Raw genomic sequence first — 11,026 nt, forward strand, 5'->3', positions numbered from 1 at the left:
CCATATAATCACGCAGGTACTCTTTTAACGTGCCTGGAATAGTTTCCAAACCCAGGTTAGGAGTGGTTTTGGTATTTACCAGGAACACCCGTCTCCGTCCTCCCGCCTGTGTGAGCACTTCCAGCGAGATGAACAGTCCACGCTCTGTCTCTCCTCTAACCCCCCACCCCCCCGCTGTAGCGATATCACACACTCCGGTTCTGTGGTATGTGAAGTGCGAGCCTCTGCTGCACGGCCACCGGTGTGTGAGACGTGCACACAGATTATAAACCCTCAAACCTTGAAGAATGCGCTAATGCCGCCCAGCGTTAGTCAGGTGGTGCTCCTCCACACCTCTCGGTCTGCAGCGGCGAGGTGAGAGAAGGTGGTGTATCCCAGACTGGGCGTTGGGTGGGAAGGAGTCTGGTTGGCACATTTGTGCAGACTGGCGGGGAGGAGAACCGGAGAGGAATGCGCCCACACTCCGGCTCAGAGAGGCGGCTCTGAATGTGCTGCCCGCAGGCTCGACGTTTGATGATGTTTGTGTCTTTGTTCGGATTTCAGGAGCTTGTGGATTATTTCAAATTATTCCTCTATTTATTTCAGAGCAAACTGCTGTAGAGCAGTACACCCGAGACCCCATGATTTCAACACCAAGGCAAGGAAATCCTCAGAGCTCTGGTGAAAGTGGGTACAAATGACACCAGCTCAGAGGCTTGACACACTTCACAAATCTGTCATGTTTTCACCACCAGTGCTCGAGTGCTCTCTCTCTGATGGCAACAAATGACCAGTAAGGTCAAACTAACCCGTGTCATAATAACCTAAACCCTGTTAGTGGGGGAACTATCCACACTTGGTGAATTCTTTGAAAGCTCTGGAAATAAAGCTTTTAAATGGATCTTGTAACACTGTTAATATGATTAAAAACTCTTCAACCTCTTTGAGAACATGCTGCATGGCTGTTTTGTGAGTCAAAATCTGGTGTGAACAATGATGGCTGAAGGCTATTAAAGTTCACTTATCTTTACCTTCTTTAGACCATCGCTTTGTCACCCTCCCTCAGTTCTTCCCTCCTCACCACTCACCTCCTCTCGCAGCTCTGCCTGGGTGGAGATGAGCCGAGTTACCTTGAGGATATATGAGGAAGATGGATGGATGAACGCATATATCAGTGTGTGTGTGTGTGTGTGTGTGTGTGTGTCAGACGGTGAGAGAGAGGGACTGAGCGAAATGAAATGCTGCAGAGACACAGGAGGGAAACAGCCTCCTGAATGTTTTGCAAGTTGTTCTGAGCAATTTGACTATCAGATTTCCTCAGATATGTTGATCACTGAAACATCACCCCCTGAATATTTAAAGACGGGTGTTGTGTTTTGAACGTCTACAAACTGGATACACAGAAAATATTCCACTAAAAAGGCCCTGTGCTCCATTTCCACATGCTGATCGGCCTATGAATTATATGATTTGTGTAACAAATTACATAAAATCTTTAGGGGCTGCCCTGAAACAAGCACTTGAGTGACATAATGCAAAGACATTGTTCAGTCTTTTCAAAGGCAACCGAAAAACACTCCAAAGGCTGCCGTTAATTGGATGTAAACAAGAGGCGGCTCCAAAAATCCCCCTCTGCAGCCATGACATCATGGCTGTAACAGGCGATGTCCAGTGAGGCATGTGGACGTGTTTGTGCCAGTACGGGTACAGGGATTGATCAAAGGTTAATTTATGTATTTTTTAAACACAATGCAGACGTGCATAAAAAGATGAAACACCCCTCTCTGAAAGGGGGACCTGGCACTGGACAGCGGGATGAGCGGGCTCGTCAATGGCTCCTATTGTGATGCAAAATGTGCAAACTGAGCAATTTCAAACAGATCTTGCCGGGAACACAATTAAACCGGGGCGAATAAATAGACATTTGAAAGTCGGCCGCAGACAAAAGAACTTCAGAGGCCACCAAAACAAAAAAAAAAAGGGGGAGGGAGGAGGAGACAAACGGCCATAACAATCTGGATTCTGCATGGAAAGATATGTGGGGTCTCTGTGCATGTGTGGTTTTTGTGAGTTTATGCTTGATTCGCATGTGTGTCTGTGGTGGTGTGTATGTGTGTGTGTGTGGAGGGGGGAAGAGCAGTTACGGCTTCTTGTTAACTCATAAGAAAGGAGGCAGCGAGGTGGAACGGACAGGGACGTTGCACTCGGCCTCTCCACCCAAATATCGGCGTGTGTCTGCTGGCCTGAGACCCCCAGCTGGGGCCTCCGCCCGCTCCGGATGGGGACAAAGGCGCCTTGATGAGGCCAGAATCGACCTCTTCTCTCCTTCCCCAGGGGGGCCTGGAGGATGCCCCTGCAGGCCGGCTCAGGAAACCCCACAGTCAGCAGATCAATGTCTCTTCTGGCAGAAACAGGTCTGATCTGGCAGATGTGCAAAAAACTGTCTTTACTTCTTCATTTATAACACTTTATCAAGAGATATACTCCTCTGTAGCTGTAGGTAGGAATATGAGCCCTTAAATGTGTATTTGTGAGTTTTGTTATATACATTTCTTGCGTGCGGCTACAGATAGACATGGAGTGTGTCTGCATCTGAGTGTGTGTTTGAAAATTAGCCAGCTGGCCAGAGCCACATCTTAAAATCTGCAGACAGTCTGAGGAGGCTCTTCACTCCCTCACTGTCACTCTTACATAAGTGTCCCTGGTTGCAAATCTCTGCCAGTAAACATCAGCCTTCCTCTCCCATATTCTCTTTCAAACTCCCTCTGCTCTGTTGTACTTTATTGGCGGAAATACTGAGAAAGACACCACAAGCCTGTCCAGCCCTCAAGAATAAATAATTACCGAACAATGTGGTCCCCGCTCTCCGTGTCTATGCTGGTTGTGGTGTTAAATGTGCCTCTCCATCTTTCTGTCCTCCCCCTCTCTGTCTCTCCCCGCCTCCCCCCCTCCTCTCTCTGGCTGTGGGCATCTCTGCTGGCAGCAGCTCTGAGGTTTCAGAGCTGACTGGGTAAGCAAATGAGGAGTAAACAATGTGCGAGACAGACAGACAGCCAGCCAGTCAGACAGCCTAACCACTGGAGCGAATGCAGGGGTTGTCTCGTCTCTGCTGTCTGAGCAGGAGGTGTGTGTGTGTGTGTGTGTGTGTGTCTTTCTGGCCAGTTAGCACCAAGAGGAAAGAGAGGCCTAAAGCCCTGATAGGAAATCTGCACTGATATACTCAGAACCTCTGCAGAGCGATAAAGTGTGGGCCTGAAATTACATTTTCCATCATGGTGGAGTCCCACTGTGACATACCGAGAAGCAGTATAGGACCAACAGCTTGCAAGACTGCAAATGCACATGCTGAAAAATGTCTGATGTAGCCTCAGAATTTCAGTCTCATTAGCTGAAGCTACAGCTGCAGCGTCTACAAAAAATGGGGTTAATTCAGCAGAAACTATTTATGGAAATGCATCGTTTTAAAAGCTCAAAAACAAGCTAGTTCAACAAGCTCTCAAAATATCTTTCAACCATAAACTGCAGGTATCTTAACGATAAACACCTATGAGTCATTACCTTTTCTTTGCTAGTCTTTTGATTCCACTTGGAATTCAAGCTAAGTCTGTCTTAATGCCTGCTGTCATGTAAAACCCACGCACCTCCTAAATGTTAACTTTTCATGAACTTTCTCAGCTTCGTAGATTTTTCAGATAATCCAACCGGTCTTTAAATTGTTTATTTATCTTACGAAGTCGAAAAAAAATCTCACAAACCATAACAAAACACTTAATCCTCAGAATTTCAGATACATAAACAGCAACCCTGAGCTGTATCTGTGTGGTATTATATCTGCATACTGTACTCAACTAACTACACCCTCCACAGTACTTGTGCCTTGAGTTTGCCTGTTTAGCCCTATATGCTGCATGCTCAGTCTAATTAACACTGTCCCTGCACAGCATCATCAGCTGGAGCTGGGAATCATTTACTTATTCATACCATGACCTTAAATTAAGGACACATCATTGATCTTGCATTTGCATGTCTGCCAAAATCTTTATACCATAATACCTTAAAACGCAGGCAGCCAGACGATGAATAGGTGTGTTAAATTATCTTTCAGGTATGAAAAATCCCTCTCAAAGCTAAGATCCATTGCTACAAGTGGCCTTATTATAAAAGCAGTGTGTTGCCATTCTAAGTCAACACAGAGGTGTGAAATCATAATCAGTGTGGATTACAGAGGCAGCCTGTTTTTGCAGACTTGTTCCTCTCTGCCATATTAATGTCACGGCTTCTATTTTTGAGAGTTCGTGCAGTGAAGACCTGTGGCTTTCACAAAGAGAGAGAGAGAAATGTGAGCACTGCGACAGGAGAGTGCTCACAGACGTGCCAGGATTCAGCCGCGGTAATAGCTGTTTACACAATGGAATAATTACCCAGCAGAGAGGAGAAGAGGAGAGAGGAGAGGAGGAGAGAGGAGAGGGGAGCTCTCTGCTGCTGGCAGCCACACAATGCGTTTGACAGTCAGAGAGTTGATTGTTCAGCGTTCAGGCCTTTGATGAGCTCAGTCCTCTGTGTGTTTGCAGTCTTGCACTGACACTCAAGCTCAAACATGCAAACACATCTAATTATTTTACTGCTATTTGCCTGCAGATTCAAATTCCAGTCGCCCGTAATGATAATAAGACGGCGTGTTTCCTCTCCCTGTTGATGGAGCCAGTCCACAATCAGTGGGGGAAAGTAACTAAGTACATTTACTCTAGTAATATACTTAAATGCAAGTGCAGGGTGCAAGGGGGTAAAATATCTTGTGACTCTTTGGAAGATGCCAACCCCTTGATTGGAAAATGGACTAAACCACCAAAGTGTAGATGTACATAGTAGCTAAAAGTAGCTCCACCTTAAACAACTTAGATAGTAAAATATTATTTGCACATGGATTAATTAATAGTTCCTCTATATGTTTAGTAGGATTACAAATAAAGGACTTTTTACATGCAATGGAGTATTTTTACGAAGTTGTCTGTTAACTCAAGCAAAGAATCTGTGCACTTCTTCCGCCGCTGCCCACGATGTCACGAATGTGCAGCTGCATGCCTCTCCAACAAATGGCATTTCTGAGATGCCTCTCCCCTCCCGTGCTTTTCTGCCGCTTACAAACAGAGGTGGGAGGACCATCTGAAATATGCACCCGGCAGAACAGCCATTGTGATCTCCCATCACGTCACAAAGTCAACAGGAGGACAGTTTCATTCACAGGGAGAGGGCACAAAGGCTTCGTCCACTGGCCGTATAGCCGATGAGCAGCGGCTGCGGGCAGAGCAGGACATTCCTGGCATACTGGGATTCATGTGGCACAAAAGACGCATTTCTCTTCCTCTTTGTCTCAAAGACGCAGCAGAGCCCTTTGTTTTGTTTTGCTTTTGTTCTTTTTGCAGGAGCTGATTTTTTTTTTAAATGAAATTGACACTTCCTCTGACTCTCATTAATAAAACATTTAGAGATTAATTCCCAGTTGGGCTGGAGTGAGGCTCAAGGAGGGGGTTGTTGAAGGTAGGGGTAGCATGGAAGGGTTTGATATGTTGCCTGAGGTGACACATTTATTCACACACACACACGCACACACACACACGCACACACACACACACACACACACACACACACACACACACACACACACACACACACTGCTACAAAAACCCCTTGCTTCTCCAATCAAAAGCCTCTTTCCGCTTGGAGAGAGAGAGAAAAAAAAAACTTCAAAAGCATCATCCACAGCTTGATGAGAAGTCCTCCGAGCTGGAGTGTGGCAGATGTAAACCAGCCTCTGGCACATGCACACATACGGAAAGATACACCAAACAGAATTATGAAAACTCACCACATGCATACATGCGTGTGTGTGTGTTTGAGGCGACCCCTTCTGCTGCACCCTGTCTGGTTGACCACTTCGGATGAGATGTGACACTGAGGATGAATAATACAATAGAGAGATACTCGGACGTGTCAGCAGCATCTGTCTCTGTCTGGGGCTGACGTGTGTCATCCTCCCTCCTCATTCAGAGCCGAGCGCGGGGGCTTATACAAAACTAATGAAGCAGACACACGTTGTATTAACACCCACACACACACACTCATGCATGCACACACAGAGAGACAGGGTGCAGCTCTGATCGAAGGAGGGGAGACAGTGCCATGTGGCCACGCCGTGACCAGCATCTCGGATTCCTCAAATGCCCCCAAGAGCCTCACCCTGCTTTCGATATGCACACAAAAAAAAAGAGCTCTCAGTCGAGCAGAGTGCGAGCAAGACCAAAACGCTGAATTATTTATGATACAACTGCAGGAAACTCTGCTTTTTGTTCAGAGGTTTAACTGAGCTGATGTGGAGTTTGTTCTTATTTATCAAAGATGGTCTGACCGCTGCGCTCCCATTGGCTGAGAGACGCCGTTTCCCAGAGGGCCGAGGGAAGTGTAATTAAAACAGAGAGGGGAAGAGATGTGCTGTGTTGGAACAATAGCCCAGTCTCTCTCTGTGGCGGAACAGGTTCTTGTGCAAGTTACAGTAGATGACAGAGCTTGTATCACATTATAATATTATCCCACTTAATGCACTTTAACACTCTGCCAAGAATCTCTGACATGTCAGTGCTCTGAAATAAGACCCGTGATTTTAAAAATAAAAATGTGGAGTATGTATGTTTGGGTGGGTGTATTTACAGTATGCTGTGCATGTGTGAACGCCCAGAGTGATTCCCTCGGGTTGGCAAATAGTTTCTCCTCAGTTGCATAAGTTAAGTTTCTACCCGAGCAGATGACTGAAGGCGTTCCGCTGTGAATAGAGTCGAGAGGTGAATCAGTCTGCGTTCAGGGTCACTCAACGCCACACCGAGCCGAGTGCGGCTGCATTTCGTCCTCCCTTTACTTGTAACAGAGTATTTTTACGTTCTTGCATTTCTTCCTGAAGGATCTGAATGGTTATTTCACCACTGGCAACGAAAACACATTTAGAGGAAAAACATACTGCAACCTAAATTAGTTTTTTGTCAGCATACATATTTAGTGACAACAGATTTGTGTTTTGTTGTGAAGCACGGTTCCTGGTCATGTTTAGGCACTCAGAGCTCTCTGGTGAGGTTGGGTTAAGATGGTGGTCTTGATTAAATATTGAAAACTCTGCACTGACTTGAGACCCAACATGTTTACTTTATGTAAGGGATGTATAGTGAGCTGGTTCCTATGGAGAAATAAAACCCGACAGGATGACACAGAAGCCCGACAAGAAGCAGTGTTTTAGGTCAAAGGGCCTGTTTGCACCTTTTAAAGCCATGTTTTCAGAGTTTGTGAGAACTTTCTTCATTTGATTGATCTACTTTTGGTCTGAGATGTTTTGCCAGACTGAAGTGTGTGTGCGTGTTGTGGTAAACCTCCCATCTGGGTGGGCTAAGTTGCCCATTTGGACGATAAGAAAGACTCAGGTTGTGAGTTGTGTGCTGTGTTGGAGCCACAGATCCAGTCCAGGTCCTGCAGGGGATGGTGGCAACCTGGCGGAGAGTTGAACACGGCTTTAATCAAACAGTGGACAGTGTGGAGATATTCAGATTTAAATGGGCTTTGGGGGAGTTTCGTGCCTCTGAGTTGTGAGCATTCTACATTTGTGCTGTGTTTTTGTCTCTGGTAATTCATATGGACATGTCTGTGTTTAATGGTTTTACCTTTGAGCGCTTAAATAAAGCTGTTTTTCGGTTCAAATTCCTCCTTTCTCTCTGCTCGCTGGCACACAAATCCACCCAGCTTTGTCTGATTCTGGTGTTTGGTGTTGCAGCAGTTAGTGGCCTTTTGGTCTTTTGGCAGCGTCTTTCCGTCTCCACTCCCCCTCCTTCCCCCATCAACAGCGGCCAGACAGCCATCCAACCCTGCCAGCTCTGGTGGGAGGCTGGCGACTGCTCCGTTCCAGCTCCTAAATCAGAGCGGCTGTGTTTAGATCCCCCCTGTAGCGCTGCACTTGTGATGAGCTCTGCTGCGCTCCGCTCTCTCCGAGATGAAAGAGGGAAGTGCTGAAGAAGCTGTGTGCAGTTATTCTCACCCCCGTCCATCCATTTAGAGTTTGGATCTTTGTGGTTTTTGCAGCCTGTCTGTCAGACTGTTCTAGAAAACATGCCTCTCTTTCTCCTTCATCAGCTAATATCATGTTCAAGAAAAAGAATATCAGGGACAAAGGGTGTTGCTGCAGTTCTGAAGTTGCAGAAGCGCTCGAGGGAAATATAAAGGAGCACGCAGAGAGACAGAACACAAAGCCATCTTATTTAGACAGACAGAGCAACTTTCCTCTGCTTTGATGATGTTGAAAGGGTCGAACCGGAGTAAAGTGCACCACCTCCGGCTACATTCTTCGAAAGGGACAACAAATCCTCACAGAGTTCCACAAGAAAATAAAGGGAGGTTTAAGTGCACCATCAACAAAAGTGCATCTGCTTCACCTGATACAGCGAGACCCTACAGCTCCCTTTTATTCACTTTAGATTCATCTCACATCGCTATCTGGAGTTAAAGGCGTCCTGCAGGCGTTTTGCTCTTCTACTCCAGATATACGTGCGTCTGTGTGACTTCTTTCCACGTCTTATTCCCATTTTCTTAAAAGCAGTGCACATATTCCCCAATGTTTGGCACAGACTTTCAGAAACAACTCCGATGATGGTAAGAAAGTTCTACACAAAGCTCTTTTTGGGTCTTTCCAGGGAGAAACGTAGCTCCTTAAACTGCCCACATCTTCACATTCTGACATGAGAGGATTTTCCACATATGCTGCCAGGAGGCTATTTGTCTTGGCACCAGCAGCGTTTGACTTTAGGTATAAAAAAATGTGTGCGAGTGTGCGTTTGAGGGAAGTTCTTTCTACTTCTTTGAAAATGCCACAGAGACCTCCCACGCTGCATCAGCCTTGAACAATACTGCATCCTGAAATACAGATGGAAAGTGCTTAAAGCTGTGGGCAGCCAGCACACTGATATAATGACGCTAATTATTGCACAGATGGAGAATTACCCTATAAAATGGTTAAAGGGGCCTTGTTGGTGATCAAACAACTGCAATTTCCAGCAGTCATTAGCAGTGAACTCATCTGTGTAACAGTTAAAATCAAACATTCATTGAACAGCTTTGTAAAGAAGTAGCTCAACACCTTGGCAAATATACTTAAATTGATGCCACACTCATTTCTGCAAGGTGAATATGTAGGTATAGTCAGCAGGGAGCTAGCTTAGCTTAGCATAAAGGCTGGAAACAGGAGGAACAGCTAGCCAAGAAAAAGGCTGATCCTGTATAATCCCTGCAATGTCTTGGTTTTTCACTGCATTTTTGTACAATGAAACAAACCTTCAATATATAGCAAGCTTTATATTATATAATAATATTGCATGAACTTGAACATGAACACACGCATGAACTCTCCTAATGCAAGAGACAAAAGCTGGGATGGCAGTTACTGCCCCTCTGCTAAGCTAGTCATTAGCAGGAGTTTAAATCATTTTTAACAGCTAAAATCAGTATGTAAATGTATTTTTTAATGTTAACGTTAGCTAATGCTAGCTCACCTCACTTGATAAAGGGCCACAGATATAAACTGGTCACTTGTAGCTGAGCTGTCAAGCTCGCTGTTTCTCTCTGACAAAGTGCAGTTACTGTGGTTCAGCAAATTTTAAATGCTGTTTTCGAGGAAATTATACATTTCTGTGGTTTAATATTCTCTTGTTTTATAAAACAGACATCAAAAATCAGATTCCAGTCTTAACTCAGTTACGATCAAACATGCAGTCACTGTGTTTTTGCTTTGTGGCCTCTCCGGCTTCAGATATCAGAGCGATATCGGCCTTCTCATCTCGCTCTCGAAAGGAAGCAAATAAGCCTACTTCCAAAAACTATTCCTTCCATCTCAGGCCAAACACTGTTTTGTAATCAAGCAATGATTTGCCTCCATGAAACTCAAAAGGACGTTCGTGCATGTGATTCTAACATGTTTTCTCTACAACAGGCCGCTCTCTCACAATGCTGCCATTCATCACTTCCTGGTGCGGTGCAATCGGCACACAGACACATGGGAATAAAACCGGAGCGGCAGTCACCCGGCTACAGCTGACTGCAAAATGCAAATGCCGCAAGCACAAAGGGCGAGTCAGCACAGAGCACACTTCCTTTATAATTCACCCCCCCCCCTTTCAATTCACCTGAGGCGTCTCCTCTGGCAGAACAATGGCCCTCCACCTGATCTGATTTCTACCTGGCATAACCTTTCAGCGAGGAGGTCTTTTCACCGTTGCCCCCACACAGGGACTTCCTTTGTCGATGCGAGATGGAAGATCAGTCGAGCAGCTTGGAGGAACAATGATTCCCATTCATGCGAAGGAAAACTGGGAAGCAGAAGGCATGAGATCAGTCCAGGTTTACATATCACACTTTACAACCCATGAGAAATAGCTAGTGTCTACGGCAACATACTGTAAATATATAACTACACACGGTTGTTGCAGGCCGCAAAACATGAACTGACCCGCTCTTTATCTATCATTGATTACAGCTACAACCCGAGAAATTCAAAACACCTTATCTTGGATCGACTCCTCTTTTCAAGAAAAGGCAGCCTGCCAAGGAGGTTATGTAAGCAGAGTTTGAAGCAGCCTCGGCTGAGAGATATGTTTTCCTGCCGGCTATCTTCTCGCAATCACCTTGGGTGTTAGCGAAGAGGACAGATAGAGTCCGCTTTGTGTCTTTTCAACAAGAGGATCGTTGTGTCAGCCAGGGGTGATGAAACAGCACTCAGATAAGCAGCCGCGGAGCACATTCCTTCATAACATCACTCGCAAAGACAGTCGGAGGAGGATGTAATCTGGTTGCACGATAAATGCGAGGGTGTCGCAAATGATCAACAGAATAGCAAAGCAGAAAAAAAACATGTAGCTGCTGCACAAAATCATGTTTACCTGTTCCAGATGTTTCTCTAGTTTCTGCTTTATTAGCCGTGCTAGCAGCTGGGGTCATTGGTCCACCACTTTGGTCCAGACTGAAA

This window comes from Chelmon rostratus, chromosome 4, assembly GCF_017976325.1.
Source record: "Chelmon rostratus isolate fCheRos1 chromosome 4, fCheRos1.pri, whole genome shotgun sequence".
In the NCBI taxonomy this organism is placed as follows: Eukaryota; Metazoa; Chordata; class Actinopteri; order Chaetodontiformes; family Chaetodontidae; genus Chelmon; species Chelmon rostratus.